This window comes from Microtus oregoni, unplaced genomic scaffold (genome assembly GCF_018167655.1).
Source record: "Microtus oregoni isolate MIOR12 unplaced genomic scaffold, Mior012 000006F_ref0000085, whole genome shotgun sequence".
Lineage (NCBI taxonomy): Eukaryota > Metazoa > Chordata > Mammalia > Rodentia > Cricetidae > Microtus > Microtus oregoni.
Window position 1 is genome coordinate 25,085,078 of NW_024543065.1, and position 20,167 is coordinate 25,105,244.

The 20,167-nt window shown below is 39.0% G+C and overlaps 1 pseudogene; it reads left to right on the plus strand.

Annotated features, from left to right (window-relative positions):
• The first annotated feature begins 1,610 nt into the window (after positions 1-1,610).
• LOC121450038 lies at positions 1,611-2,373 on the plus strand (annotated as a pseudogene).
• Positions 2,374-20,167: the final 17,794 nt, after the last annotated feature.

Genomic DNA, 20,167 nt, shown 5'->3' on the forward strand with positions numbered 1-20,167 from the left:
TTCCCGCCATATGGAGATTATAATAGAGATCTACAATTGCATGGGAGACTCCCAACTCCAGCTGGCACATCAACAGCACAACCCCTATACCTAAGGTTCGGGGAACACTGCAGAAGAGGGGGCAAGGCAGAAATACTCTAAGAGCCAGTAGACCAGGCCGTCTTCTGTGAGATGGTGTCTTCTGTGTATTACAGAAAATTTGCACTCATAAAACCTAACAATTTGATCACCCTAAAGAAGATTATCACAATAACACCAGTCATTGTCACAAGGCTTCCCCCACAGATGAAGAGTGATGTGGGATTCCCCTTTGTATGCTGTGAATACCATTGGTTAATAAAGAAACTGCCTTGGGCCTGCGCAGAGGATAGAGGTAGATGGGGCAGGGGGGGGGGGGACTGAGTGCTGGGAGAAAGGAGGCAGAGTCAGGGAGAGAAGCCATGTAGCCCCACCAGAGACAGACATTGGGAACTTTACCTGGTAGGCCACAGTCACATGGCAATACACAGATTATTAGAAATGGGTTAAATAATATAGTTTCTGTGTGATTATTTCAGGTCTGAGCTGCCAGGCAGCTGGGAAACAAACTAGTGGCCCTCCCACAACAGAACTACAGGCAACTCATGGCTTCTGAGACTGGGATAATCTGTCCTCTCTCTGATTGTTTATCCAAACCCAAATATTCAACCCTACATGCATTTGAGTAACACTAAATGGACTTAGACTGCATTTATATAATGTTCTTATGTCTACATCTGTATGTATATTCACAGTAATATTAAAGAAGAGGAAGTCATAAAGTTGATAGGGAGTGAGAAGAACCCAGGAGGAATTGGAAGTAGGAGAGGGAGGGGTGGGGATGGTGTACCCATGAGAGCTCATGAATGAAATTTTCAAAATAAATTAATTTCAAAAATAAGAAATTGCAATCCTAACCAAAATGCCAATAGTTCATTAAATTATTATTAAATTCAAATAATGTGCAGCAAACTTTATATGCAAAACCTCATTTGACCTCTAGGAAATTGATGTTACTTTCTTCAACTCAGGAATGAGAAACTAGGAAGCAATTTTGTCAAAGCACAGAATTTGAAATCTTTCCTCGGGTTTTTGCAGAACCAGGGAGCTTCTTGTCTCTAATTATAGTTTCTCCCCAAATAAACCTCCACATTCTTTCTTCAGTATTGGTCCTAGCAAGAAGGCTGAGCAGGTAAAGCGTTTGCTGTGCAATCATAAGAACCAGAATTCTTAGATTCACAGCAAGCACGTAAGTACCAGCTGGGCTTGAAAGATTGCTTGTTATCAGAGGATGTGGGAGATAGAACCAGGGATCCCAGAAGCAATTGGCTAGCTAACCTTGCCGATAAGAGTGCGCTCCTGGTTCAATTCAAAAACCCTGCCTCAATGACCACACAGAGAATGATTGGGGACAATACACACACTTGCACTCACATACATATGGACACAAACACATATACAAAATATAAATTTCCAAAAGTTAAAATGGAAGGTTCAGTAATCAGCTCTCTTCTCCTCCCTGTTCCAGAGACTGCTCCCTCCCTTTCCAGAGACAGCCTCTTCTTCTCACCTCATCCCTGAGATGCGATGCAATGGTGAGGGTCAGAGTGAGCAGATTTGTCCATATTGGACACTTGGTTACCAGGACTGCCATTACATCTAGTAAAATGAACACTGTTGCAATCAATGACCCATTCATTGACCTCAACTACATAGTCTACATCTTCACTATCACTCTACCCCTGGCAAGTTCAACGGCACAGTCAAGGCTGAGATTGGGAACCTTGTCATCAATGGAAAGGCCATTACCATCTTTCAGAAGTCAGTTCCCACCATATCAAGTGAAGTGATGCTCATGCCAAGTATCTTGTGGAGTCTACTGGTATCTTCAGCACTATGGAGAAATCCGGGATGCACTTGAAGGGCGAGGCCAAAAATGTCATAATCTCTAACCTTTCTGCTAATGCCCCCATGTTTGTGATGAGTATGGACCATGAGAAGTATGACAATTCACTCAAGATTGTCAGCAATGCTTCCTGTACCATCAACTGCTTAACCCTTCAGCCAAGGTCATCCATGACAACTTTGGCATTGTAGAAGGACTCATAACCACAATCCATGCTGTGGATGACCCCTCTGAGAAGCTATGATGTGATGACCAGGGCTGCCAAGGACATCATTCATGCATCCACTATTGCTGCCAAAGCTATGGACAAGGTTGTCCCAGAAATGAACAGGAAGCTCACAGGCAGGGCCTTCCATGTTCCTACCTCCAATGTGTCCATTGTAAAACTGACATACTGCCTGGAAAAAGTTGCCAAGTATGAAGATGTCAAGAAGGCAATGAAGCAGTGAAATTTCACAGGGGCTTATGGCTAAATAAGAATCACTTTTCTCAGACAAGATCTCCTGAGTAAATGGAGAGCATGGGGACCTTGAGGGAGGGTTGGAGGGGAGGGGAGAAGCAGGGAGGGGAGCAGAGAAAAATGTAGAGCTCAATTTAAAAAAGAAAAAAAAAGAATCACTTTTTTCTGTGAATGAACCATCAGATACGGGATTCAATCCCAAATTATCAGCCCTAAACCAGTGTACATTGCAATAAGAAAAATGCATATATATGTAACAATAATAAATATATAAGAAGAGTTGGAGATAGAGTGGAGAAAGAAGGAAAGAGTTGGAAGGGAGGGGAGAGAAGATGTAAAACCAATATATTCACGTCTTTATTGTGGTTGACTGCTTTGTTTCTCTGATCTTCAGCTTAAACCCTAATATCTGTCTCTGGGCTTTCATTATTCATGTTACACTGGCCATTTTGACAGGGGTCAGATGGAATATCAAAGTAGCTTTGATTTACATTTCCATAACAAATAAAGATGTTAATATTTCTTTAGGTGTTTCTTAGCCATTTATGTTTCATCTTTCAAGAGGCTACATTTGGTTTCATACCATTTTTTTTAATTGGGCTATTTGATTTTTTTAAGGTCTAATATTTTAGTTCTTTATACATTTTTGATATTATCTCTCTATTGGACATGTAATTGTTAAAGAAATTTTACCATAAGTACACTTAAACTCATTGACATAGGAGATCAATTCCTAAATATAACCCAAGGAGCACAGACACTGAGAGAAACAAATGGGGTCTCCTGAAACTGAGAAGCTTCTGTAAAGCAAAGGACACAATCAAAAAGACAAAATGGGAGCCTACAAAATGAGAAAAGATCTTCACCAATCGCACATCAGACAGGGTTGATCTCCAAAATATACAAAGAACGCAAAAAAAAATGGTCATCAAAAGAACAAATAATCCAAAAAAATGGGGTACAGACCTAAACAGAGAACTCTCAACAGATGAATCTAAAGTGGCTGAAAGATACTTAAGGAAATGTTCAACATCTTTAGCCACCAGAAAAATACAAATTGAAACAACTCTGAGATTCCATTTTACACCTCTAAGAATGGCCAAGATCAAAAATACTAAGGACAGGTTATACTGGAGAGGATGTAGGGTAAAGGAAACACTCCTTCTTTTCTGGTGGGAGTGTAAACTGGCACAGCCACTTTAGAAATCAGTATGGCAAATTCTCAGAAAATTAAGAAACAACCTACCCCAAGAACCAGAAATGCCACTTTGGATATATACCAAAAGGATGTTCATTCATAAAACAAGGACATATGCTCAACTATGTTCATAGCAGCATTATTTGTCATAGCCAGAGTCTGGAAACCTAAATTCCACTCCACTGAAGAATGAAAAAGAAAATGTGGTACATTTACACAATGGAGTACTACACAATAGAAAAAAATAATGACATCTTGAAATTTGCAGGCAAATGGATGGATCTAGAAACATCATATTGAGTGAGGTAACCCAGGCCCAGAAAGACAATTAAAATACGTACTCACTCATGAGTGGTTTTTAGAAATAATGCAAAAAAAAAAGCCTACAATTCACAACCTAAAGAACATAGACAACAAAGACCCTAAAAACAGAGACATACATGGATCTAATCTAAAAAGACAAGATCTCCTGGGTAAATTGGGAGCATGGGGATCATGGGAGATGGTGGAAGGGGAGCGGGGAAAAATACATAGCTCAATAAAAACAATAAAAAATAAATAAAACATATAAAAAAGAAATTTTCCCATTCTGACGGTTGCTATTTTGTCCAAATGATGATGTCTTTTGTCTTGTAGAAGCTTCTCCATTTCTTAAGATCCCATTTCCTTTTTTTAAATTTTTTATTTTTTTTATTAAAAATTTCCGCCTCCTCTCCGCCTTCCATTTTCCTCCCCCTCCCCCCACTCCTCTCCCTCTCCCTCTCCAGTCTGAAGAGCAGTCAGGGTTCCCTGCCCTGTGGGAAGTCCAAGGTCTTCCCCCCTTGATCCAGGTCTAGGAAAGTGAACATCCAAACAGGCTAGGCTCCCACAAAGCCAGTTCTTAACTGTTGTTCTCAGTACCTATGCTAAAGTGCTCTGTTCAGAAAGTTTCTTCCTATGCCAATGAGTTCACAACTAATCTCCCTTTCTCTTCTATCATATTAAGGGTATCTAGCATTATATTGAGATCCTTGATCCACTTGAAGTCTATTTTCATGGAGGGTGTTACATATGTATCTATTTGCTTTCTTTTACATGCTGCTACACAGTGTGACCATAACAGTTTGTTTAAAGATGCTGTCTTTATTTTTCAGTGTGCAGTACTGACTGCTTAATCAAAAAATCAGTCATCCATAGGTGTTTTTGATTTATGCCTTGGTCTGTGATTCGATTCCAGTGATCAACGTGTCTGTTTATATGCCAGTACCATCCTTCTTCATGACATCTTTGTCTTAGTGTAAATACTTTGAGCTTCTCTGCATTTCAGTTGATTCTGGCTGTGGGCTTGCTGTAAATCATATTTATTATGTTGAGGTATGTCCCATGTATCCCTAGACGCAGGACTTTTATCATGAAGGGATGCTAAATTTTGGCAAAGGATGTATGTCCCACGTTTCCCTAGTTGCAGGACTTTTATCATGAAGGGATATTAATTTTGCCAAAGGATACATATGATGAAATGATCATGTGGTTTTTGTCTTTCAGTCTGTTGTGTGGATTACATTTGTTGATTACATATGCTGACCATCTCTGTATCTAAGAGATGAACCCATTTGATCAAGGTAGATTATCTTTTTGATACGTTCTTGAATTTGTCTTGCAAGTATTTTATTGAGAGTTTTTGCATCTATATTTATAAAGGAAATTGGTTTGCGACTCTCTTTGTTGGGTCTTTATGTGGTTTGGATATGAGGGTAATTGCAACCTCATAAAAAGAATTAGGAAATATTCCTTCTATTTCTAGTTTATAGAAAAATAATTTGAGGAGTATTACATTAACTCTTCTTTGAAAATCTGGTAGAATTCTACACTGAATGAATCTGGATCTAGGTTGTTTTTCTTTTTTTAAGTTAGGAAACTTTTAATTACTGCTTTTATTTCACTAGAGGTTATAAGTCTGTTTAAATTGATCAGCTGATCTTGACTTAAATTTGATAGAATATATATATATATATATCAAAAATGTTCCCAATTCATTTAGCCTTTTCAATTTAGTGGAGGTCATGTTTTTAAAATATGCATTTATTACTCTTTGGATCTCTCTAGATTCTTGTGATATCCTCCTTTTTATATGTCTCAAATTTTATTAATTTAGATCTTCTCTGCGTGTCTTTTTGGTTAATAGTGGTAAGGAAGGGTTGATCAATCTAATTGATTTTCCTCAAAGAACCATCTCTTCAATTTTTTGATACTGTATATTGTTGCTGTTGTTGTTTGTATTTTATTAATTTTATCCTGGAATTTGATTATTTCTTGTTATCTACTCCTTTCGGGTGTTACTTCTGCCTTTTGTTTTAAAGTTTTAAGGTGTATTTTTAAGTTGCTAATATGAGTTCTCTCCAATTCTCTTGTAGGCCCTTAGTACTGTGAGCTTGCCTCTCTGAAAACCTCTGTTATTGCGTTTCATAGGTTAGGGTATATTATGTTTTCATTTTCATTCAATTCTAAATAAGTTTAAATTCCTTTCTTAATTATGGTCTTGCTCTATTTTTCATTCAGTAATGAGTTTCTCAGTTTCCATGAGTTTGTATATTTTCTGTTGTTGATATACAGCTCAGATCCATGGTCATCAGATAGGCTGCAGAATATTGTGTCAATTTTTTTGTATCTGTGAAGATTTGCCTTGTGTCCAACTATGTGGTCAATGTTGGAGAAAGGTCCATGAACTGTTGAGAAGAAGACATGTTATTCTGTGTTTGTGTGAAGTGTTCTGTAATATTTGCTAGGTTCATTTGACTTATTATCTCATTTAGCTTCAACATTTCTGTTTAGTTTTTATCTGGATGGCCTGTCTATTGGTGAAACTGTAGTGTTGAAGTCTCCCACTATCTATGAGTGAGGCTAATATGTAATTTTATGTGCAGTATTATTTCTTTTATGAATTTGGTGCCCTTTCTTTGACGTGCAAATGTTTAAAATTGCAATATTCTCTTTAATGAGCATGTACCGACATTCTCCCTTCTAATTAGTTTTGGTTTGAAATATATTTTGTCAGATACTAAAATGTGTACACCTCTTTGCTTCTTGGGTCCATTTGCTTGGATTTTTTTTTTATCCTTTCACCCTGAACTGATGCCTATCTTCAATGATAAGGTGTGCTTCTTGTACACAGCAGAAAGATAGATCCTGTTTTCAAACACAATCTGAGAATCTGTTTTTTATTAAGAAATTGAGACAGTTGAGGTTGAGAGTTATCAAAGAGTAGTTTGTTGATCCCTGTTATTTTGTTGTTTTGTATCACACACACACACACACTTTGATTTGCTGGTCTGGAATAATTCATTTCTCGCGATTTTTGGAGGGTGTGGTTAACCTCTTCAGGTTAAAGTTTTCCTTCCTGTGCCTTGTGTAGAGCCAGATTAAACAGATAGATACTGCTTAAATATTTTTAATCACGGAATGTTTTTCTGTCTCTTTCTATTGTGTTAATAGTTTTGTTGGTATATGCTGTGATCCACAGAGTTATACAATGAGAATTCAGATGACGAGATTACTAGGCTGACCCACAGGGATCACACATTCCTATTAAGGACACCCAAATTGCAGGGCACTGGGGATATTCACCTTTGGAATAACTGCTGTGATTTCTGTAAAACCCTTTGGAAGCCATAGCACAGCCTTTTCCATAGTGGAACTCATTCCAAAAGCCCCCAGCAGTGTATTAATCAATTTTGAAGCAAAACTCCCTCATGTACTGGTATATTGAATGACCTTTTCCCACACCATGGGGCCCTGATGCGAAAATATTCATACAGTCAAGAAACCTTTGTTCTCACAGTTAAATCCATGCTCATTCGCTAATTAAAAACTTAGAAGCTATCACTCCACAATTATCTTTTCTGTTCGGATATCTGGCCAGGAGAGAAGTCCTACAAATAGACCGCATTTGGAACCTCAACGAACTGGCACTGAGAAGGGGAATGCAGTATGTCTGCCTTCATGATAAGGACTGAGCACCTTGATTTCTCTAATAGCCATCTCAGGAGAACGCACCTTACTGGCCCTGCTCTGCCCTAACTAGTTGTTAATGCTTTCTATTTACTTTCATCTCATTTTTATTGATACAATATCTTAGTCTAGGATATTAATTGTTTGTGCCTTTACCCCTAGAGATACAGGGGAAAAAAAGCTATGAATCACTTAACCAGCTCCAGAGAAAGGAATTTTTTTTTTCTCTCAGCATCAGTAGGAACAAAGGCATGACCACTTAGCCCAAGGTTAGAAGCATCAGCCTCTAGATTTTATACTATATAGCATAGTTCTCCCTCTGGTCTAACCATTGTAGATTGCTAGGACAGAATGGTCCCCTTTAATCAACTAACCCTTATCTGTTTTCACAGCCGTAAAAAATGCATGCCTAGTATCCTTGTTATTGCCTTTGATTGGTGTAATGAATGACTCTTGAGTTTTGTATCTATATTTATAGTAAATGAGATCATTCCACTGTAAGCATGAAAATGAAAACTAAAAGTCAGACCATTAATACAAGTGAAAGTTTTAGTGAGAGGAAGAACAATGAAGACTATGATAAATGATATGTTATATGTCATGCCAAAACTAACTCATATTTAAAATTGAAGAACTTCATACACACAAAACATACCCCCACAGCACATCTCAGCTGCAGGCTGAGAGTGTTCATCGTTTATTTCTGCATTCTTCCCTCATCACATTGATGGGTCTGCTTGAACAAATGGGGGTTGTCTGTGTTTTCTGAAATTTAACTTGGCCCTGTCTTTTGACAGAGATTTCTATCCCACCAGATCCCATAGTAATTTAGTCCTAAATAAACACACAGAGGTCTACTGTTGTATGAGTTCCCGCTAGTGTGTTCCTGGCAGCCCAGCAGCTCAGACCCAAAATAATCACACAGAAACTATATTATTTAAAACACCGCTTAACCCATTAGCTCTAGCTCCTTATTGGCTAACTCTTACATCCTAATTTAACCCATTTCTATTAATCTGTAATCACCATGAGGCTGTGACTTACAGGGTAAAGTTCCAGTGTCTGTCTCCAGTGGGGATACATGGCTTCTCTCTTGACTATGCCTCCTTTCTCCCAGCATTCTGTTTTATTTTCCCTGCCTAGCTCTGCTCTACCCTATCAACAGGCCAAGGCAGATACTTTATTAATGAATGGTATTCACAACATACAGAGGGGAATTCTACATCACCTGTCTTTATTATAAAGTTTATTATGAAGTATTTGGATTTTCATGACCAGCAATCATTTTTAATTTTCTCTTTGTTTGCACACGTGTTTGCTTCCCCTGATGTTAGCTGTTCTGTGTATCCATCCACTTCCATGCCACTGGTTTTCTTTATATGATTGCTAATACTTGGATGGTTTCTGTGTTTAAAATAAAGGATTTCATTAATTAGTAAATGTATTTACAATGTTCCACAGATTGAGTAATTTAATGAGCAGAAATTTATTTCTCCATAATTCTGGAGTATGGTCCAAGATCAGTTAAGATGTCATCAGCAGAAACCGGATCTTCTGCTATCGCTCATGGCTTGTAGGTGACCAACCTGTCCTGCATTGCACAGGAGCTTCCTCTATGGTGTTTGCCTCAAATTTTTTTCTGGTTCCTGTCGTATTATATTAAAGGCTATCTATGACCTCATTGTAATGGTCTTTATAACTACTGAATCTCCAAATATAGTCACATCTAGATATATTAAACATTAGAACTTTAGTATTACGAACTTGGAAGACAGAATTCAATCCACAATAATAAATGAGAAGCAGATGGATTCCCCAATGAATTTATTTAATTTTCTACTGTAGATCCCTCTTCAATAAAATGATAACCTTGTATCCTTGCAAAATGAATGGGTCAACAGCTGCCATTGTAGTTAGAAGAAAAGTAAGAATATAATGTCAGTTACTTCCAGTGCCAACCACAAACACAAATTTGAAGTGTTCAAATCCTACACATTTTAAAAGTAAAATGAACCAGCTGAAATTAACTTTAATAATATATTTTACTTGATTTTGTATGTCTAGATGTTAACAATATATAATATTACATATTATATATATTATTATATATCATATTATATTATATTATATATAATCAATATAAAAACAGTACTGAGCAGGATGTGGAGACAGATACCTTTAATCTGAGCATGGGGAGGCAGAAGCAAATAAATCTCTAGGAGTTGGAGGTCTAGTTTTTAAAGCAAGGTCCAGGCCATTGAATACTACATAGTGAGATCTTGTTTCAAGAAAAATAATAATAATAATGAGATTATTTTACATTCGCTTTACCCGAAATAATTACACGGAAACTGTATTCTTTTAAACACTGCCTGACCCATTAGTTTCAGTTTCTTATTAGCTAGCTTTTACATATTGATCTAACCCATTTCTATTAATCTGTGTAGCCCACGAGCTGGCTTACCAGGAATGATCTTAACCTGCGTCTGTCTGGAGTGGGAGACTCCCTGACTCAGCTTCTTTCTCCCAGCATTCCGTTCTGTTTACTCCACCTACCTAAGGGTTGGCCTATCAAATGGGTCTAGGCAGTTTCTTTATTAATAAGAAATCACTCCCACATCATTTCCCCTTTTTCTGTTTAAACAAAAAAGAAAGGCTTTAACTTTAACATAGTAAAATTACATATAGCAAAACAGTTATCAAGCAAGAATTACAGTTACAATATTTATATCTATTTTATCTTTTATCATAACTAAGGAAAACTATAACTATCTATTCATTCTTCAACTCCATCAAAGACTCCAGAAGGATATAATACTACCTAAGTAAACAAGAAATAAGAAAACTCTAGAAATGACAGAGACATCTTGCTGCCTGGACAGTCACCCAAAGTTCTTTTGTATGGTTGGGGCATCCATCTTCAGCCTTCAGACCCATAGTATCCAGCAGACATTTCCATGAAGCAGGAAATTTCAAAGACAGTTCAGTCACTATCTGTTGTGTCCTGCAGAATGTCTCGCAGACTCTTTCATGAGTCATGAACCCCAAAAGACCGTCTCACCTTTAGGCAAGTTCAGCAGTCCTCTCTCTGCGGGTTCTCTGTGTCCATTTTATGCAACAGTCCAGGCAAGAGCAGTTTCTTGCCCAAATGGCTATCCAACTCCATAAGGATCCTCTTCGATGCCCAGGGACTAATTTTAACACTTACAGCATTCATAATATACAGTACAATTTGAACTAGCCACTTTACAGAAGCTAAGAAGCTACATGAAGATTTTAGATAAAATAGGTCATGAAAGTGTTGTTTCTAATCAGCATTTGAAAACAGGTACTCTGGAATTTGACAGTTTTCTGGGTATTCTGAGCTTGATGTTCTTGAATTTTCTAAACCCATCTGAAGCTTCTGAACCTTTGCCCTCAACCACTATCAAAGGTAGCCTACAGTTTGGAAGGCATGGGGTCCTCTCCCAAAGACCCTCCAGTGCTTTTTCTTGTCATGCATGATTTCCCTGAGACAAGCTATGCCTCAAGGGAGAGATCATAGATAACAAAGCCAACCCTTTATGTTATAAAAAAAAAAAAAACATTTATTTAGCTCCTTGTTGCAAGAAAGCCACTTGTTGGTTTCCTACTGCTCATCCCTGAAATAACCACACAGAAACCATATTATTTAAATCACTTCTTGTCCCATTAGCTCGAGCTTCTTATTGGCTAACTCTTACATATTAATTTAACCCATTTCTATTAATCTGTATATCACCATGTGGCAGTGGCTTACCAGCAAAGTTTCAGCATGTCTGTCTCCAGCAGGACTAGTGGCTTCTGCCTAACTCCTACTTCCTCCCAGCATTCAGTTTAGTTTTCCCAGCCTACCTTTATTCCCTGCATAGACCCAAGACAGTTTCTTTATTAATCAATAGTATTCACAGCATCCAAGGGGGAATCCCACATCAGCTCCTACTCTATAAGCCAGAACAAAAATGTGTCACAGCCTCTGCACCAAAAAGTCTACCAACTTTGACTGAACACCCCAATATGCAGGGGCAACCCTAATTTAGGTATCTCCTTCTGGCATTATTATTAATAGGTTCCCTTTTCATTTTTAAAACATCTCAATAAGAAACGATACAGTCAAATAACTATATCCCCTGCATATTATTGCATTATTCCTCAAGTAATCCTGTAAAACAAATAGTTCCAGTTTGTAAATAAGGAAACCAAGCATCTGGAAAAATGATGTACTTATCCACAGTTGCAAGGACAAATCACTGTGTCATGGTTTGAATGAAAATTACTTCCATAGGCCCATAGAGAGAAGCACTATTAGGATGAGTGGCCTTGTTGGAGAAAGTGTATCTGTGCTTTGAGGTTTCAGAAGCTCAAGCCAGGTCCAGTGTTGTTCTCTTTTCCTGCCACCTGCAGACCCAGATGTAGAACTCTCAGCTCCTTCTCCATCAGTGTGTCTACATGCATGCTATCATGCTTCCTGACATGATAATGGACTAAATCTCTGAACTATAAGCCAGCTCCAATTAGATGTTTTCCTTTATAAGTGTTGCCATGGTCATGGTGTCTCTTCACAGCAATGATAGCTAGGATACACTTCAGATCCCAAATTCATTCATTCTCTCTGACTGTAGACTGTGTCCCTTCTATCTCACCATGTATAGCAGTGGGTTGTCCTGGGCCCTGTAGAATTAGAAAGCATATCTTGGTAGTTTTCTCCCTTATCTTCCATTTCACGGTCACTCAGCCATCAGTTGATGGATCCCCCAGTCCCTGAAACATTAAATGCATGTCTAGCCTGTTCTTCTAGATGTAGCTTGGTCATGGAAGCATACTTTAGCAGTTTATAAGACTGCCGTTAATAACTGCAGGCTTTCCACTGACTGAGAAAACTAAGAGAAATTTTTGGTGACTCCACACATCATCAATCTTTTGGAATGTGGTAATTTCAAGCTACAAAATCCTTTTAAATAAAGTACCTACACCTACCTAAGAGGGGTATGGAGTTCCTTCTGAAACAGGCATGGCTATCTAAAGGCAAAGTGTACAGCTCAGGGTGGTCAGGGAAAGACAATAAACCATATGGCAGTCTATGTTTATATACACAGCAGTGTCCCTTAATAGAGACTCTCTAAAAAAGATTTGACAATGAGAAAGGTAAAGAAAGGAAGTGAAGAAATAGACAAGGAGCAAAATGTAAAAGGAGAAAAATATAGATAGTTTGAAAAGTTTATGAGATAATACTTTAGGGAGAAATTTTGAAAGGACCACAGCATGGGCTTGAAGGAACTTAAATACAGCACCACTGCCTTCTAGTGAAATAAATGAGGAAGAGAACGACAAGTTATCCCCATATCCCTTATTAGAGAGGCAAAAATAGGAGATTTTGGTCCACGTGTCAGTAACCAGGCTAGACATATGAAACACATTCTATCTCATAAGCACCAAGTAGAATTCAAAATACCACACAGCCATTGAGGATCTTTCTATCATAGATCAGGAAGACTGAACAGAAAGCTACTGCTCACTGCAGATAACTGTCTAGCAGAAAGGGGGTGTATAAATTTTATTGTAACATGTGTATTCCATTTCTTCCACTTATATTAAAAACAGCTGCTATCAGGAACACACATTCAGTCCATTTTGGGACTGTGATTTTCAGTTCCAGAATGCACCAATAAATATGGCGTTTACACATTGCTTTCAAAGCATTGAAGAAAATGTTTAAATTATGAGAGAATCTGTTTTATAAGTTTTCTTCTCCTCTGGCATCACTGCTGATGCCGGTTATGTTCCCTCTGGTCAAATTTTAAAAACATGAATTTGGTAGATTCTTTCCCTGCCACAACACTACAGTCCCTTCCCTGGAGCCCTGTAGATCAACCAGGCAAAAATATGCTTGCAATGGCATGCTGATAAATCACACTGGCACCAGGGAGCTCTGATTGTAGCATTTGTTGGTTTTCATAGTGGAGACCCAGCTCAGCATGGCTGATTTAGGGACAACTGTGTTTAAAGATGGCTTGAGAAATTCCTAAAAATGTCACATTGAGCTGATATGGGAAGACCCATAGCAACAAAGGCAGGAGAATTCTAATCCAGTTCTCTGCCCCAGCCAACAAATATTCTAAACCTCTGAGCAATACTACACAAAAACAGTAAAAAAAAAAAATAACTACTCTCTACAAGCAATCACTGTTTGTGTATTTTGTGTGGCAGTCCTTCAGAACAGTATTGGTGTTTCCCAAAGAATGAAAGGAAGCTGTTGTCATTATGCCCAGGAACAAATGTTTGGGAGCAGCAAATAATCTCATATTAGAAGTCACAGAAGCAAAATTGAAAGCATGAGTCTAACTACCTACCTGGGCTCAGGACGTTCTGTGCACCTTAGTGTGTTCCTGTCACTTATTGCTGACATTCGTCATAGCCTGTCACTTTTTCTCATATTACAAATAAAGTCATAATTTGCTACAACAGGAAAGAAGGAGGTCCCAGGCATCTTAGGATACAAATGTCATCCTACAAATGCTCTATTAATGTTAGAGAGATGGCTGAGCAGAGTGACTGGTTCAGACCGAATCAGTGCCAGCTTTGCTCCTCCTGATCAGAATGCTCAGCAAGTTACATGTTTTCATCAAAGTTTCAGGATTCAGGACAGGGTTTGTCATAAAATGCTCTTCAGCTTTCAGTGCTGTCCAGTTGGAAAACAATGGTGCTGGGCTGGGCAGACTGCACAGTCAGCAAAGCGGTTGCCACACAGAAATGAGGGCCTGAATGCAACCTCTCAGAAAACCCTTTAAAAAACATGAGTGTAGCACTGTGTGCTTATAATCCCAGCACTGAGGAGGTAGAAAAAAAGAGGATCCCTGGGACTTGCTAGTCAGGTGTTCTAACCAATTTAAGAGGGCTTTGGATTCAATGAGAGACCCTGCCTTAAAAAATAAAGTCGAATCAATTGTGGTGGCCCACATATGTAATCCCAGCACTCCAGAGACAGAGGCTGGATCACTGTGAATTCCAGGCTAACCTGGTCTACATAGTGACCTCCAAGACAACCAGGGATATATAGTGAATCTTTGCTGTGGGACAATGGTCTTGTACCCTGTAAAGACTTGTCACTTGTATTGGTTTAATAAAATGCTGATTGCCAGTAGCCAGGCAAAAAGTATAGGCAGGGCAACCAGAATAGAAGAATTCTGGGAAGAGGAAAGGCTCAGTCTGCAGTCATCACCCAGACACAGAGGAAGAAAGATGAGAATGCCTCAATGATAAAAGGTACCAAGCCACATGGCTAGCACAGACAAGAATTATGGGTTAATGTAAGATGTAAGAGTTAATTAGTAAGAAAGCTTGAGAAAATAGGCCAACCAGTTTCAAATCAATGCAGGCCTTTGTGTGTTTCTTTGGGACTGAATGTTTGTGGGACAAGGCAGGACAGAAATCTCTGCCAACAAATCTTTAGCTCATAAATAAATAAAATGGAGAATTATTGAACATACACATCCAACATTCACACCCACACACAGAGAGAAAAATGTGGTATACACAGAAAAACAAAGTATACACACACACACAAACATTGCCACTATCTCCATTGAAATTATTTGTTTGTTGAATTATGTGTACAGGTATATGTGATTATGTGCGTTTGAGTGTGTGGAGGTGGGAGTGCATGTTTGTGAGTTTGTGTGTATACATGTATGTGTGCATGTATGTGTTGGATGGTGGAGGGTCATATGTATGTGTGTGTGTAGAAGTGTGTGAAGGCTGGAGAATAACATGCTGAAATCAGCCACCTCCTTCCATCACATGTATCCTGGAAGTCAAATTCAGGTCGCCAGGCTCGCAGGAAAGTACCTTCACCTGCTGAGCCATCTGACCAAGTTTCAGTTCTTAAAAATGAAGAATAAAGATGGGCCTGGAGGTGCACATTTTACTCCCATCCCTCAGTAGGCACAAGCAGTTGACTCTCTGTAAGTTTGAGGCTAGCCTGGTCTACATTGGAAGTTCTAGACAAACCAGGGCTACACAGTGAGACCCAGTTTCAAAAAACAACATTAAATTAATTAGAAGTAAGAAGAAAGGAAAGACATGAGTCAATATTACCAGTTCTTAGGTGACCCATTTTGCCTGTATGTATGTCTGTGCACCACATGTATATTTAGTGTCTGCAGAAACCAGAAGAGGTCATCAGATCTCCTAAAACTAGAATCACACACAACTATGAGCTGCTATATGGGTGCTGAGAACTGAGGTGGGACGCTCTGCAAGTGCTCTTAACCACTGTTTGGTTTCCTACCCACTAAATGATTACATATCACCCCTCCTGACCTGAGGCCATAACTAATCACCCTGCCTCCCTATAAAATACGCCCATTAAACCTTACAGTCAGGAAAGCAACATCTGTAGTCATCTGTGTGCACAGCTGGAAAATCATAAAAACCTAGGAGTATTTTTCAATTGAATAATAATCACCTTTCAAAAGACTCTCAGCAAGTACCTTTAAAGATGAGGCATGTTGGGTCTTTAAGCAGTGGTGTGCAATTGGGCATTTCTGTGCTCAGCTTCCATTAACAGTGTGCAAATTAGGCAATGATCCTCCACCTTTAAGAACTGTGATACACATCAGATCCACGTGAGCTAGCATCCATGTTGGCTAGAATGTGGAAATCAGACCCAGAACTAACTCCATCAACTCATTCTTTAATACATCTATACATCTCACATATTAACAGAACACTAATTTCCATGGTAAAAATTCCATGAATTTACCAGTATGGATTTCTGTGATATACCTAGGAATAACTTCCAAATTAATCAGGGGACAATTTTTACATATGCCTTTCTTTCAATATGTGGCACAGAATCTTAGAGTTTATTTTTGAAAGGCTATCTTTACACGCTTTTCTGAATTAGTCATGGTAACTTGCACACAGAAGGCCCTCAGCAATATTGTCTGAGTGACTTACTGGCCTTTAGTTCAAGTAAGACATCTGGAGGTAGACGAAAAGGCAGAAGTTCAGTTTTCATTACCATGGAATATCTTTGCTGCCAGCAGAGAATTGACAATGTCATTTTCAAAGGATGCAAAGGATGGATCATTATTCTGCAGTTTAGAACTAATGTCAGATAGAAGGATTCTAGTTTAATATGCATTTCAATATTTCTTCTCTGTCCTCAGAGATGTATTAAAACAGTATTCTTCCCCTTAAAGCAATTTATAAAATTACAGCTTTTAGAGATAATTCTCATACAATGCATATCCTGTGTCTCGTTTCAAACAGCTTAGAACACTATCAGTTTCTACTCTTTAGAACAAGCTTGAACATGTAATAACAAGCTGTGTTTGATTAGAATGCCTTATTTGCTCTTATCATAAATTTTAGTCTTTGTGTCTTATTGACTATGTCCTTTGCTTTACAGAAGCTTCTCAGTTTAAGTAGGTCCCATTTATTCAATGTTGCCCTTAATGTCTGTGCTTCTGGGGTTATACATAGGAAGCGATCTCCTGTGCCCAGCTCCTGTAGGGTACTTCCCACTTTCTCTTCTATCAGGTTCAGTGTGTTCGGGCTGATATTGAGGTCTTTAATCCATTTGGACTTGAGTTTTGTGCACGGTGATAGATAAGGGTCTATTTTCATTCTTCTACAAGATGACATCCAGTTGTGCCAGCACCATTTGTTGAAGATGCTTTCTTTCTTCCATTTTATACTTTTAACTCCTTTATCGAAAATCAGGTGTTCATAGGTTTGTGGGATAAAATCCGGGTCTTCTATACGATTCCATTGGTCGACTTCTCTGTTTTTATGCCAGTACCACACTGTTTTCATTACTGTAGCTCTGTAATAGAGTTTGAAGTCAGGGATGGTAATGCCTCCAGAAGATCCTTTATTGTATAGGATTGTTTTGGCTATCCTGGGTTTTTTGTTTTTCCATATAAAGTTGATTATTGTCCTCTCCAGATCTGTGAAGAATTTTGATGGGATCTTGATGGGGATTGCATTGAATCTATAAATAGCCTTTGGTAGAATTGCCATTTTTACTATGTTGATCCTACCAATCCAAGAGCAAGGGAGGTCCATCCATCTTTTGGTATCCTCTTCAATTTCTTTCTTCAATGCCTTAAAGTTCTTGTCAAATAGATCTTTCACTTCCTTGGTTAGATGTACCCCAAGATATTTTATGCTGTTTTTGGCTATTGTGAATGGTGAAGCTTCTCTGATTTCCCTCTCTGCTTCCATATCCTTTGTGTATAAGAGGGGAGCTTGGGGGTGGGGTGGGATGGGGGTAAGGGGAGATGGGGAGAGAAAAGGTAGAAGGGAAGGAGGGGGGATTTGGGGAATCAGGAGAATTGGGATAAAGGAAAGGTGGATAGGGGAGCACGGAACCACAATTCTTAGTTAAGGGAACCACTTTAGGGTGAGCAAGAGATTTGACCCTAGAGGGGCTCCCAAGTGCCCAACATGAGGTTCCCAGTTAGTTCCTTGGGTAGCGGAGGATTGGGAACCTGAAATGACCCTATCCGAGAGCAATACTGACGAATATCTTGCATATCATCATAGAACCTTCATCTGGTGATGGATGGAGACAGAGACAGAGACCCACACTGGAGCACTGGACTGAGCTCCCAAGGTCCCAATGAGGAGCAGAAGGAGGGAGAACATGAGCAAAGAAGTCGGGACCACGAGGCGTGCACCCACCCACTGAGACAGTGGAGCTGATCTACTGGGAGCTCACCAAGGCCAGCTGGACTGTGACCGAAAAAGCATGGGATAAAACCGGACTCTCTGAACATGGCGAACAATGAGGGCTGATGAGACGCCAAGGACAATGGCACGGGGCTTTGATCCTACTTAATGTGCTGGCTTTGTGGAAGCCTAGCCAGTTTGGATATTCACCTTCCTAGATATGGACGGAGGGGGGAGGACCTAGGACTTACCACAGGGCAGGGAACCTGGACTGCTCTGTGGACTGGAGAGGGAGGGGGAGAGGAGTGGGGGGAGGGGTAGAAGGGTGGGAGGAGGGGGAGAAGGGTGGGAGGAGGGGGAGGGAAATGGGAGGCTGGGAGGAGGTGGAAACTTGTTTTTTGTTTATGTTTTTTTTTCTTCTTTTCTTAATAAAAAAAAATTATTTAAAAAAAAAAAAAAAAAAAAAAAAGAATATGAAAGCCCGGGGCCTCAGAGAGGCTTCTGCAAGGATGCTCCTAACAGCCTCTTCATAATATCCCAAGCGGGAAATGCCAAAGAAAACACACAAACAAATTTGGGCTATTCAGACAATGTATATACTCATTAGCAATAAAAAGAAGCCAACTGGCACTGCAAAAAAAAAAAAAATTTTAGTCATAAAATGTCAGCAATTTTTTCAAATTAAAAGCATTTACAAAAAATAAAAACCACAGTAAGTGGGTTTCTTGTATTTTTAAAAGTATTATATGAGGTAGTTTGCCTCACTAAAAACTGTCAAGCTGGAGAGTTCCATCCTGAAACTAAACAGAGTCTAAGACGGTGTCTACGTTCACTGTCATACACTGCAAAGATTTTAAATTCTACTTATGGTTTCTATAAAAATGGTCTCGTATTCATGAAAACCTAATAACATAGGACTCATTTTCCTGTTCTGTGGCTCCCTCTGCCCCGGGAAGAACTGGCTGACAGGCAGGTTGTGAAGCAACTACTCCGCAGCATAGAAGTATACCAGTAGTCATTCGGCTGCGGCATTAGGACGCATTCTTCCCTGGTCTGGATCATTTTCCCTGCTGGCTGGAAGGCCTCAGGGACCTCCCACAACCCAGTTATCCTAATCGCAAATCAGGAAGTTATTCTAAGAACCATCTTGTCCTGCATTGCTCACCAGGCTCATATTCCCAGACCACTATTCAAGAGAGAGAGGACAGGAGAGGCAGAGACAGAGAAAAACAAGATGTTAAATCTACTTCAAGGTGAAAAGTTTCCCTACATCCAGCCTCAACACTGTTGCCAATAATTGTGTTTTAATTTGATTAGCTTATGTTTATTATACAGCATAATGCTTAATATTATGATGCTTCTAGGCATGTGTTATCATGTGAGAGGCTTTTTGTACACATTCCCATTATTCTCTTCCACCTGCTCTTCTGTTTCTGCAGATTCCCTTCCCTCCCCTGGTAGTCCCCCTTTGCTTTCAAGTCATTTTGTCAGTTTAGAGTCTGTAAATGTGAGAAAATATATGATATTTTCCTGGTTTATTTCACTTATAATTTCATTTTTCTTAATGTCTCATTAATATTCCATTGAACATAGATCATTCATTTTCCTTTTCTATCCATCTACTGATAGACATCTGGGATGATTCTGAAACTTGGCTACTGTGAATAGTACTGTATCAGTTTGATTGTAGCATGATCCATTTCAAAATATTTGAACTCTTGGCTCTAATTTTCAGATACATCCCAAATCTCTGGCGTGGCTAACAAACCCCAGATCTCCCCATGTACCCTGGCAATAGAAGATCGAGTCAGACAATTTGTGTACTCTATATGTTTCCACCATGCATTTCTGCTCTTTCAATGTCTAGATAAATAATAGTTCTTAGTTTTATTGTGATGAGTAA